Consider the following 13,402-nt stretch of genomic DNA (forward strand, 5'->3'; position numbering starts at 1 on the left):
CGTCCAGCTGCTAGAGTGAGAGCCAGGGGAGAGCAGTGTCTGGCTCACCGTGGGGGAGAGAAGAGACCTGGTGAGTGCGGATCTCCCTCAGCCTCCCCCGCAAGGCTGGTCACTTCTATTGTCACTGTGAGAGTCGGTGCTTCCCTTCAGAGCCGGCCCTAGAGGGGTCTGTGACAAATCCCCCCTTTCCACCCCAGGCCCTGCCCCCACTCCACTCCTTCCCCCAAGCCCCCACCCCTGTCCCATCTCTTCCCGGCCTTCACCTTCCTGCCCCATTCCTCTCCCTCCCCCACCTCTTCCTCTCCCTGCTCCTCCCCCTCCCTGCCCAGCGCCTCCTGCACCCCACTGAACAGCTGGTCACTGGCAGGTGGGAGGTGCTGAAGGGGAAGAGGAGGAGCTTGTCGGCAAGGCCTGTAGTGGGTGGGGGGGAACTGGCTGCCAGTGGGCGCTGAGCACCTATTTTTGCTCTGTTGCTTCTGCAGCCCCGTAGCTCCCATGGAGTCGCTGACTTGGCTCCTTTCGCACCCTGGAGAGAGGAGCAGAACCAGGGCTATGGCTGATCTATGGGGCACCAGGTGAGTGGCAGAGGCTTCAGGCGCTGAGAGTTTGCCTGACCCCTCAGGGACACAGTGTGAGGGGGTGTCCCAGGGATCTCTATGAAAGGAGCAGAACAGGATTTCCTTGGGGTGGGGAGAGAATTGAGAGTGTCTCAGGGGGTTGTACAGAGGTATTGCCTGGGTGAGAGACTGGCTAAAACACAGGCCTCGCTGTGAGCAGGATTCACGTCCGTGAACCCGAATACTCTCTCAGTCCTCAAAGAGAGACCTGGAGAAGGAGACTTGCTGAAGCAAAGCCACAGGGGTCTCTGAGGTTTCCCTGGCCCCTCGCCCCTGTCCTGCCTGGCTGATGTCAGCATCTCTCTGTGAGGTCACCACCTCCCCACCACCTTTGACCAATAGTCTGAGGTCCTGCAAAAGCCTTTGTGATGTCACTGCCACACCCCTCCCTTGCTGTGCTAATGTCCTGCCCCTGTCCAGGCACTTTGGAGGTTTGAGCTACTTCCTGTGGATCACCCCACTCAAGGAGCGTTTGTTCTAGGAAGCAAGCCGGCTAGACAGGAAAACATCAGACGCTGCTCCCAATGCTACACTCAGTTTTTCAGAAATTAGTCGACTTTATGGCCAGAAGAGACCATTAGAGCATCTAATCTGACCCCCTGCATATCACAGGCCTCCTGTATGACACAATAGCTACTTTTGGGGGCAACACATTCCAGAAAGGCAGCTAATATTCATTAAATGACATCAAGAGATGGAGAATCCACCACTTTCCTTGGTAGCTTGTTCCTGTGGTGAATCATCCTCGCTGTTGAATATTTGTGCCTTAGTTGTAATATGAATTTGTCTCTTTTCACCTTCCAGCCATTGGGTCTTATTATGCCTTTCTCTGCGAGATTAAAGAGCCCTTTCATACCCAATCTTTTCTCTCCATTAAGGCCCTTCAACACTTCAATGAAGTCACTTTTCATTCATGAAGGACCCCACGCCGCCAAATTGCCACCGAAGACCCAGAGTGGAAGAATCTCCGGAGGCCCGGACCCCACGAGAGTTTTCCAGAGCTCCCGGAGTTAGTGAAGGACCCCGCTCCAGGAGCCCCAAAAAACTCTTGTGGGGGCCCCTGTGGGGACCAGGGCAAATTGCCCCACTTACTCCACCATCTGGGTGGCCCTGATGGGACCTGGATCTACTGTTATTTCAGGACTCCTGTGAGACCCTCAGTTGGTTGGTTTGCACTCTGCTCTTGGGACTCTCTCTCCTCCTCCCTCCCTGCTGCTCTCCTCCCCTAGACATTGAACCCAGCCCTTGCTGCTGCCAACACCAACTGGCAGAAGGGCCTATAAGTCCCCTGCCTGAGGGGAGGCCAATGCATGTGGTCGGCCATAAGCAATATGATATTTTCTGTCTTATTCTCTAGCCCTTTCTTAATGATTCCCAAGATTTTCTTTGCTTTTTTGCCCGTTGTTGCACACTGAGTGGATGTTTTCAGAGAACTATCCGCAGTGACTCCAAAATCCCTCACTTGAGTGGCAACAACTATTTTTGGCCTCGTCATTTTATATGTATAGTTGGGATTATGTTTTCCAATGTGCATCACTTTGCATTTATCAACAAATCTGTCATTTTGTTGCCCTTTCACCAGTTTTGTGAGCTCTTTTTGTAACTCTTCGCAGGCTGCTTTGGACTTAACTTTCCTGAGTAGTTTTGGATCATCTGCAAATTTTGCCACCTCGCTGTTTATCCCTTTTTCCAGATCATTTATGAATATGTTGAATAGCACTTATCCCAGAGGCCCTGGGGGGCACCACTATTGACCTCTCTGCATTTTGAAAACTCACAATTTATTCCTACCTTGTAACCAGTTATTTACCCATGAGAGGACCTTCCCTCTCATCCCATGAGAGTGTAATAGAGCAGAATAGGGCTTCCTTGGGAGGGGGAGTGAAATGAGAATATATCAGGGGGTTGTGCACATTTATTGTCCTGGTGAAAAAGTGTGTCTGATACTCAGTCTTTGCTGTTCCTGCCAGCTGTGACTGCTGAGGACATTTTCCTTCTCTACTCCAGGGTCTCTCCTCTGCCAGATTCTCAAAAAGTCAGGCCCCCTGCAGACTATGGCAGAGCAGTTTGGTAATAGGCTGCAGGACTCACCACGTAAGAATGTAGCTGCTGTAACCACTTGACTGTCCATGGGCCAAATCCTGCAGCCCTGGCAGCCCAGGAGAACCTCCCACTGATGGTGATGGGAATTGAGCCTTTGTAACTAGCTGCTGGTACCTGAGGTCTCAGCTATGGATTAAACTGGTGGCAAACAAAGCTTCAGCCAAAGAAGTGAAGGCTGTAAGTGAAAGAGCAAAGGTGGCCATCCGGGGAGCTGCTGCAGTCCCGTAACCACAGCTGGAAGGGAGAAGAGGAAAAACTCCCTGAAGTGCTGGGAGCAGCCCAGAGAAAAGGAAGTTTGTCAGTGAGATCAGTAGCAATAACTGTGAAATGAAGGAGTGCTTTCTCCTCTGTGCTGACATGGTTGAATTGTGTTGCTTTACTGTGAGAACAAGCTTTAAAATATCCTGCTCCAATTTCAGGATGGGTCTGTAACCATAATCAGTCTCTGTGGGAAGTGGCCTCTAGATAGTGATCTTTGGGCAGAGCTGGCTGAAGAGCCTTCCTACTCACCAGGAGATCCTGGCTTGGCCTGACAGTTCTTCCTTGCGGAACCTGGCTTTTCTGTCAGGCTCCTTTCTTTTATTTCTTCTAATGAAAAGAAAAGACCTCACTGCACAATCCTTGGAAGTGCTTGTTCAAGACACAGAGAACCTTCCTTGCAGCTAAGTCTTGAATGGTAAGTCTGGAGTTGATGGAAAGGTTACCATGACTCAGAGTTGAGCTGAAGCTGCTGTGGCTGAAACACAGAGCACTAATCAGTATCTGATCACAGCAGCTTGTGGGAGAAGCACATGTTAGAAGCCCTCTGTCAGCTCAGCTGTGGCTTTCTGTGCACTGAGCCAGCCTGCTCAAGGTCTGCAAGTCTTGAGGGAAATGGGGAACATTTTTACTTTGGAATTTGAAGGTGAGCTCTTGGACCATCAAGTGTAGTGGTTGCAAATGTCCTATTGGGGAAGGCACCATGGCTTAGTAGGCTAAAGCACCTGTCTAGTAAACAGGAGATCCTGGGTTCAACTCCCAGTGGTGCCTTGGTCTATAGCTGTTGTCTCCTCTGCTCACATTTTCCTGTGTCCTTCTAGGAAACAGAAGAGACCTCCCTTGACGATCCAAGTAATTCCTTGTGAAGGGAAAAGGCTTCTTTCCAGCGGAGCGTTGGAGAGAATCAAATCCTCAGTCTGGAGTTGATCAAAAGGCTATTGGCATTGGCAAGGAGGTTGCTCCGGCTGCAATATGTTGTGACAGGAGACCCTGTGTCGTGCGCCCATGCGATTCGCTGGGGATATCTGTGCACAGAGCCCCTTCTAGAGGGTTCTCTGAAGGGCTTGCAGGAAATGGAGAATGACTGTCCTTTCACCTTTCATGTTATTGTTGATGAAAAATGGAACAGTTAGGGGAGAAGTCCCAGAGCATGGCACCATGGCAGAGCTTGCCAAGAGAGCTGCTGGATAAAGAGCAGATTCAGGATCCAGCATCCAGTGCTGCCTTGCTGAACGTGCCTCCTCTTGTCCCCTTTTGGTCAATCTTTTTTGTTAACGGAGAAGCCCGACTCTGGCTAGCTATACAAATGCTTGCAAAAGAAACGGGTCTTTTTGCTGACAACTGTCAAAACATGGAAACAAAGTCAAGGTCACTGAAACTCATCTTGCATGTGCAGTTGTTGAAGCTACAAAGCAGAGCACTAAGCACAGTATTACCACGACTGGTCACAGCAGGATCTCTGTGTGGTGGGATCTGTGGGGTACAAGCCCAAACTGTGGAACTGCTCTGTCCTCTTCTCTCTCCAGTCTGGGCTGTGTCTTACAATGCTGCACTAGTGACAAGCAGCAAAACCCCCTCCGTGCGCTGTGATCACTCAGCCAACAACATGCAGCAATGCACCCAACTAAGTTGCATGAAAGTTCTGTAAATCACTCCTCAATTATACATAGAGAGACACCAACATATCTCCCCAGCCCTCAGCCTTGCACCTCAGAAATGTACCGTCTTACACTGCTCAAAACCTCTTGAAAAGTGCAAGCTCATTAATTAATTCACCCCTTCCTCAAAAATAAAGTGAATATGCACCAGCCTTTTTAATCTGAGCAGCTTTCCCAAGCACTTTGGACAATTTCACAAGTAAGTATAAAACATTAAAATAAGTTTATTAACTACAGAAAGATAGATTGTAAGTGATTATAAGTGTTAGGCAGAGAGGTCAAAGTTGGTTACATAAATGAAAATATCAGAGGGGAGCCGTGTTAGTCTGGATCTGTAAAAGCAGCAGAGTCCTGTGGCATCTTATAGACTAACAGACGTTTTGGCGCATGAGCTTTCGTGGGTGAATACTGTGGCAGAGCTCTGACCTTGCTCCCGTGGGTCCTGCACTTCTAGTCGGTTTATGCTGCCTCAGTGGCTCACTGTGACCCTCCACGTAGCCCTTCTCTCTCTAGGGCCAGAGTTACAGTCTACTGAGCCCTTTTCATCATAGGCTGCAAGGAGGTTGGTGAGAGAACTCCCACAGTCTCTGTTCAGCCTCCTGTCCTGACAGGGACCTGACTTCCCCTTCCAGGAGCTGTTCCTGTAGTGGTGGGTTGGGGGGAACCCGGGCCTGCCCTCTACTCTGGGTTCCGGCCCAGGGACCCTAATGGTAGCAGTTGTTGGCAGCCAACCTTGCACTGCCAGAGTTGCTACATTTCCCTGGGCCACTTCCCCACAGCTCTCCTGCTTCTCTCTTCTTCACCCTTACCTTAGGGCTCCTTTAACGATGGTTTGAGGGTGTCTTCAGTAACCAGCCCTTCAGCCACACTTCCTCTCCTCTGGCTCCCTGACTCTTCCGTGCCTGACGGGAGTGAGCCTTAATTAGAGTCAGGTGGTCACATTAACTGAATGGCCTCACCTGACTCTTTACAGCTTAATTAGAGTCAGGTGTTCTCATTAGCCTGGTGCAGCCCCTGCTCTGGTCAGTCAGGGAACAGAAAACTGTTAATCCAGTGGCCAGTATATCTGCCTTCTGCTATTCTGCTGTACCCACCTGGCCTGGGTCTATCACAATGCCCACTTCGTCGGATGCAAGTCTTGCATCCGACGAAGTGGATTCCTACAGCTCATGCTCCAAAACGTCTGTTAGTCTTTAAGGTGCCACAGGATTCTTTGCTGCTTTTATAAATGAAAATAGAATCTCAGTGTGATATTCTATACCTTTGGGGGAGCGGGCTGTAACCCCCATATTCCTCATTTTCATATAATCATGATCTTACATATAGAGCATGACTTGTAAGATATCAGGGGAAAGGATATGATCTGCTGAAAGTCATTTCTCTACCCATCTATGTATACCATTCATGCATATGAAGTTATGAGAATTGTGTAGTGTGGTTGTCACTATGCTGTAAGTTGGGGGAATCAGCCATCACCTGCATGAGGCCACACACGGGGAATTGCTCAGCCTTGCTTGGAGAGACGCAGTGATGCTAACCTGACTCTGAAGAGGGCCACAAAGCCAATGGGGAAGGAAGGACATGATAAAAGGAGAGTCATTCACCATGCTTTATCTCTCTCTTCCACCTACAGCCATCACCACACCAAGTGACTGAAGAGCTGATGAAAGGGGAGAGCCTGGCTGAAAAGCAACCAGCCAGCCTGTAGTGAGAAGCATCTAAGTTTGTAAGGGCATTGAAAGGGTTAAGATCAGCTTAGAATGCGTTTTGCTTTTATTTCACGAAAACAGTGAGGAGTCCGGTGACACCTTAAGGACTAACAGATTTATTTGGGCATAAGCATTCGTGGGTCAAAAACCCACTTCCCCAGATGCTTGGGGTGAAAATTGCAGATACAGACATAAATATTGTTGTCAGAGCGGTACCGGTGTGGTGCTCTGCTTTCTCCTTCTTGATATCACTCGGCTGCGTGTGTGAGTTCCTTCTGTGTGCTGCCCCAGCTCTGCAGATAGCTGACACAGCAGACCCGACAAGAATCCCCAATGACCACAGAGTCCAGTAAGATGCAAAGCCACGTCGGCTAGGTTTATTGCGACCTCGGACACAATTGCAGTTCCCTGTAGGTTTCTTAGCCTAATTCAGGGCATACTACGAGAAAGTGCCTCTTGGCAAGGACCCGGCTTAGTGGCGGGACTTTCCACTCCCCCTACGGCCGGACAAAGACACCGCCCCAAGGATGCATTCTTATACACAGATACAAACACGTTACACATCACACCTGACGTATGGAGGTGCAACCTTTCTACGTAGCACGGTACAACCCCTCTACATGCCGCCTCTCACCTTGTACATATTGGTTCGATCAAAACAACTCTATCCATCATGTTACCCTTTTGCCCCTGTCATTGGGATGGGCCAGCCTGTTCCTTGTTATCTGTGTGGAATGTGCAAGTATGTGAATGTTACGTACCTAAAAGGTACTGATCTTCTTGCAGCATCAGCCCTTTCCTTGCCAGCTTCTGTGAGCAGGGCCTGCCTCTGGCTCATAGCTTAACTTTGCTTTATGTTAGCAAAGTCTTGACCATTAGTTCAGGCCTCAGGCCTCATACCAGGCCTCTGATACCAAGATTTATATCTTAGGGCCTCCTCTTACTACATTCCCACGCTTTTTGTCTTTTTATGGGGAGGATGTTTACCCATCGTCCCAGAAAAGCATAATGCATGGACTAAAGATAACCCAGTGGGCTAAACACTGTTATGTGGTTACCTTATTTTACCATCCATACACTCATGCCCCAGCTGTCTTTTTAGTCTGCACATTCCCTCGTACGACTATTAGGCAGATTTTTTTATTCAATTATTTTTTGTCCCTTATGGTGGGCCTGGGAATGTTAGGCCCGGGACCTTGGATACATGGGGGGTGAGTAGCCTCTCTGGTGTTTTATTGAGGGCCTTGTGAGAACATACAAATGTAAATGTAAAATATAAATGTAGTATTATGATTGAGCCTTAGAGGCACTCCCAAATAATTAATATATATAAATTATATGGCTATAGCATATATATTTGTAGCGTGTATGGGCATATATGTATATTATGTATGTGTACATATGACACCACCTTATATTTAAGCATAACCATGTTTTTCCAATTTGCTGGTGTACTCTGGCCCTTTTACTTTGGTGACACAGATAGACACACACCCCTATTAGGGCAATTCCAGTGACTATCTTTTTCATTATTAGTAGTAGGCTGAGTGTTTTAAAATATTGGGATAGGGATTATGATAGTGTGTCCCACAGTGTATATGAGAAGTAAAACAGAAATTTGGAGTAGTGACACTACCACTGAGGCCTTTATATATAAATATATTGTAATTAGTTACTACACAGTACTGTCCATTCATGTTATAGGTTATCCTTAAAGCTGGTTGTCACCCTCTGGTCAGGTTTACTGGGCAGGAAACAGAAGTGGGTAGCTTCTCTGTTCCATTGGTTGATGTAGATCCAGTTGTTTCTTATGGATGCTGTCTTCCAGATAACCTACTGAATGGACAGTAACCAATTTATGAAATATTGCTGTGTCTGGATTTAATATTGGTACCCAGACACTGAACAAGATTGTTTTGAATAACATGTGCCTCAGTTAGGATGCAGTGTTACTGACCCAAATTATGACTGGTACTAACAGGCAATTTGTTTACCCAATTTGTAGTTACTATGTAACTTAGTTTCTTTACCAATTTGTTCTTTCCTTGTCTTCATGTTGTTTGCTGCCATTCGTTTGTTGATTTGTACCTGTGTGTTGGTTAAACAGTTTAGCAAGGTTATACACATTGTACATGTTGTACAGCAATTATACAATACAGCAACAATACAGTAGTACAATAATAATTCAGTAGTACAGCAATAATACAGCAGTACAGTGATAATTCAGTAATACAGCCATCATACAGTTGTTTTTACACAATAACCAACTTGAAATTAAATGACAGTTTTTCTGGTCCAGCTAGTGGTTTTTAGCTGATTGTTAAATTAATTGTCCATATATTGTAGATAGAGGTGTAATTGACCAGTCTCTTATTTATAAAACACTTCATTTTTCTTTTCTTGATGCTTGGGGGTTTCTTCACTGTATACAGATATGAACTGGTGTCTTCAGGGTGTGACATTTTCTGGTGTCTTTGGTCTGTGGGATGCAACTCAAACAACTTTTGTTAGTTAACGTAGTAAAGTTTTTTTGTTTGTTTTTAGTAACCCAAACTTTATACACAGTTTTAACTTAGTTTCTTTGTTTACAATGTAATAAGAACAATGTAATAGGGACCGAGCCTTTTATAACACAAGCTATACTTTTGCAATTGTTGTATAGACATTCATTTTTATTTGGGGTGCATTACTAATATTTAATACTAAATGTAATGCTTAATGGCTAAAATAAATGCTCATAATTTTCCATAAGAAGGTATATTGCTTTCCCTTGCTGAACACTTTGTTACAGCAAAAGAGTTAGTAACATAATTTTAACTAGCTTTCTAGAGTTAATTTGCTTGTGATACCAATTTCACTCTTGTTAACTGTTTAGAAGCACAAACCTTAACAACCATTGCTTCCCATTAACATAACATAACAAAAGAAAAGCATATAAAATGAAACCAACTATAAAATTAAACCAAAATAAATTTTAAATACAGATACATGCAAATACTTTGAGGGTATTTGAAGGTATACTTTTATGATGCTTTGTTATGTTTGGGAGACAAAGGTGGAAACCTGTTAAAATTGTTTGGTTAGCTATATGCATAAAATTGTTATTTCAAAACATTTTGGTTATGACATTCTTATAACTATATTTTAAAGAGCAAACAAGTTTATAAAAAGCCCAAATAAGAAATTAACATTTGTTAATATTATCTTTACCTTAATGTTGAGGTTTCCCCTTACATTTTTTCTTTGAATAACAATTTTAAAAAAAATTAAAAAACACAACTGTGATTGATAAAAGAGAATTATTTTTGTTTGCAATTGCATTATTTGTTGAGGCAGAAATATATGTACATATATTTGTAACTGAAACCTTTTTGAACTTTGCACAAAAAATTGGTGCTAATACTACTATGATTACACCCCAACCATGATTTTAAAATAGCGTGGTACCACATTTTATATATATTTTTAAAAGGGTATAAAATTGACTTTTGTTGCAACAAAATAAAAATAATTTAAAAAAAAATAGTCACGTGACACACACAACATAGACACAAAACACACACATGACATACAGGACAAACTGTTAGGATTGGTTAGTTACATTTCAGTAAAATGATTGGTTAAGGCATAGGTAAGCAGAACTCAAGTTTTACTATATAGTCTGCAGTCAGTCAGGAAGTAAGGGGGGGAATGGGAATGGGGGAATTGGAATTCTGTTTTGCTAAGGGGGAGAATAGGAACAGGGAATGGGAACAGGGACACAGGCAAAGCTCTGTGGTGTCAGAGCTGGGAAGGGGGACACTGAGGAAGGAAATTGGAATCATTGCTTGCTGGAAGTTTACCCCAATAAACATTGAATTGTTTTCACCTTTGAACTTTGTGCATTGCTGCTCTCTGGTCACGCGAGAGGGACCAGGGAATGGGAGGGTGATGGGATAAACCCTCTAACAAGTACGTCTATCAGGGTGTGAAAAACCCCAGAACCAGTATAATTAAGCTGACCTAAGCCATGGTTAGTTAGTGCTAAATGAAAGTAAAGATTGTTCTGTCAACATAGCTATTACAGGGATGGAAAACCCCTCCTGTCACTGTAGCAACTGTCTTCTCCACAGTGCTATAGCAGCATTTTAAGTGTAGACAGCCTCAGAGCAAGACCAGATTTGGCTCTGTGGATGCTCAGGCACTAAGACAACAGTAATGACAATATACTAATGCAGCTGTAGCTGTCCAGATTTGAACCTGCGTAGAGAGACCCCAGTCAATTTCTAGTCCATTGTATTAACCAGGGGTAGTTGATTATTTTATCAAGAGCCAAATTTCTTGGTCAAGGTCTAGTCAATGTCTAGACACCAGAGAAAATAATAAGAAGTATATAGAAAGATTTTGCAGTCACTATGGGCATAACTATGACGATTGTTTCATGTTTCACTCTATATATTTGGCACCACTGCCTTTCCCTTTAGTCTTATAGTTTACCAAGGGTAAAACTAAATATCTCTTCAGATACCAGGGAGTGTTTATGTTCATTCCTGCGAGCTACACAGGGGTTTGATGTTGCTGCTTTCAATCCTCCAGCTCTGCCGGGACAAGTAACATTTCAAGGTGTCACTGAACTGAAGAGGGGAGATCATTTTTTGACAGGTTACGCCTCCTCTTAAAGGTGTTTGTCTGGCTGGCAGCCCTGGTTCCCAAGTCTCTCCTGAGGGAAGAAAGTTTCTGTGCAAAATACTAAAACTTTTAACAGAGAGGAGGGAAAGGCGATGGCCACATGATGGGGCCAGTATGTACCACAACATGGTTCTTTTATGTGGGATGGCTCTGAACACTGACTGATCTCCACTCCCTTGTGTTTGAAGAGATGTTTAGTTTTGTACTTGGGAACCTATAAGGCTGAAGCAATTTTATGGATGGTGACACTACGACTGAAGGGTTATTTAATGTTGTAAAAATTGTTAAAAACACTGAGCTTCAACAGGAACTGCCTGTTATTAAAGGCTGGTTTCCCCACGTCAGTTCCATAAGCTCTGCTAGAAACACCCTGGCTTCTCTCCTGCCTCGGTGGGAACTGGAGGGAATCGTCCCCTGCTGCCCTTGGCTCCAGGCTGGTTTTTCTGGGGAGGGGACGTGGAATTGGTTTGTTTGCTGTTGAGAAGGGAGCCGGGCCAGTTCTCAGGGAATGAGAACTCCCAGCATCTTCCCAGCCCAGCCCAGGCTGCTGCCCTGTCCCAGCCTCTGTTCCCCTGGGGGCCCTGTGTGTTTGACTCTAGAGCAGGCCGGGAGCAGCAGCCGAGGCAGAGGACAGCCTGGGCTGGGCAGATGCTAGAAGCAGAGCACCAGAGGCCTCTACTGGTTCCCTCCTCAGCAGCAAACAATCAGTCCCCACCCGCACCCCGGGACAGCAGCCTGGAGCCAAGGGCAGTGCCCAGTGGGGGTTTCTCTTTTTCCTCTTCCTGGGGTGAGCAGGGAGCTGGGGGTGTTTCTAGCAGGGCAGTTGGAACTGAATTGGGGAACCAGCTTTTAATAACAGGCAGCTCAAGTTCAGACTAATTTTGTTACAATTTTCTTTATAATGGAAAATAATTCAAAAGTAAACGGGCAGGAATGATTGGAACTCTTTTCTCTCGGGCATAGAAAGAAACGGCTTTTTGGCTTTTCATGATATGGGAGTCAGGTTCGTTCACTGTGCAGAAGCAACGTGCTCAGAAGCCTGTTGTGTTTCATTTCTTAGGTTCTGCTGCCATCGTGTGACCATTTCCTTCCCCTCCTTTCTGTCCAAAGCGCAGAGCCCAGTTCCTCCAGGGAGAGGACATCTTTCTTCTTTCCTTCCTCAACAGCCTCCTTCCCTAGGGAGCCCTTTGCTGGGGTCCGGGTGGGGAACAGCCATTTCTGAGGATTAATTTCACACCATATTTGGTGTTGATATATAGATTTTACAGCCAGATTAGATCATTAGATACCTCTGCTCTGACCTGATTCAGAACAGAGTCCAGAGAATTTTATCCAGTGACTCCTACAACCACCCCAAGATCTTCTGGCTGAACGAGGAGGGTTCATTCAGAAAGTCATCGTGTTTGGATGTAAAGGTATGAAATGGTGGGGAAATTGGCCCCTCTTTCAAGTTTAAATGTTGTGTCTTCTACATCTAGACCGGGGTGGCCAACCTGAGCCTGAGAAGGAGCCAGAATTTCCCAATGTAACTGCCAAACGTGCACCTTTGTATGCAACTACTGAGTCAGTTGTGAACCTTCCCATCATTATCATTATCCCTTCGAAATGATGATGGTGATGGACACTTGGCTCGATATCCCAGTGTGCCCTGGACGTCTACAGGCTGCATTAGCCAATCAAAACATTCGGCACTTGCAGATGGGCACCTCTGTATTGTGCCTGAGTCTTGTACAGCTATGAAAGGCTGGTAGATGCCAATATTTTCCCCTCTTTTTAACCAGCACTAATACCAGGCCAGGCCAGGGCTGCGAAGAGAGAGAGAGCAGCAGGTTTCCCCTATTGTTTCCTGCTTGCTTTTTCTTGACTAGCTTCACCTCTGCACGAATTTGCACTTTTCCTGTGTGAGCCTGGCTAGCTCAGTTGGTAGCGCATCAGACTCTTACTCTGAGGGTCCAGGGTTCAAGTCCCTGGTCAGGTGATAAACTTCTCACTGTGGTTGTAAAAATCTGACTTTCAGGCACCTTCTTTGGTGTTACTCTTTCTCTTCAGGATTTTGCCTTTCCTAAGAAGGGCCTTGTGGAGGGGGGATTGAAGGAGCAACTCCTTGACAGCCCCTCTGTCCTTGCAGGCTGGAGGAATAAAGGCCTCTGGGCATAAAGCATGTTCCTCCCCTGCACACACACACACACACACAGAATATCCCTAAGGAATTAGAATCACCTGCTGCCTTCCCCTGTCCTGCTGGATCCCCAAATGAAGATGCTCTTCAGCCCAAACCCATGTCCCCTCTACTCCCAGTGCCCCTCAGACCCAACACTCAGTCCCTCCTATGCTCACCGCTTCTCACTCCCAACCAGAGCCTGCTCCTCTTCACCCTTCTCCTCTGTCC

The 13,402-nt window shown here is 45.8% G+C and overlaps 2 non-coding genes across 2 annotated transcripts; both read left to right on the forward strand.

Annotated features, from left to right (window-relative positions):
- The first annotated feature begins 3,675 nt into the window (after window positions 1-3,675).
- On the forward strand, window positions 3,676-3,749 carry TRNAT-AGU. Its single transcript has one exon. It is a non-coding gene; the product is annotated as a tRNA-Thr (tRNA).
- Window positions 3,750-12,918: 9,169 nt separating this feature from the next.
- On the forward strand, window positions 12,919-12,991 carry TRNAK-CUU. The gene has a single exon. It is a non-coding gene; the product is annotated as a tRNA-Lys (tRNA).
- Window positions 12,992-13,402: the final 411 nt, after the last annotated feature.

The sequence above is a fragment of the Mauremys reevesii genome, unplaced genomic scaffold, assembly GCF_016161935.1.
Source record: "Mauremys reevesii isolate NIE-2019 unplaced genomic scaffold, ASM1616193v1 Contig29, whole genome shotgun sequence".
NCBI classification, from domain to species: domain Eukaryota; kingdom Metazoa; phylum Chordata; order Testudines; family Geoemydidae; genus Mauremys; species Mauremys reevesii.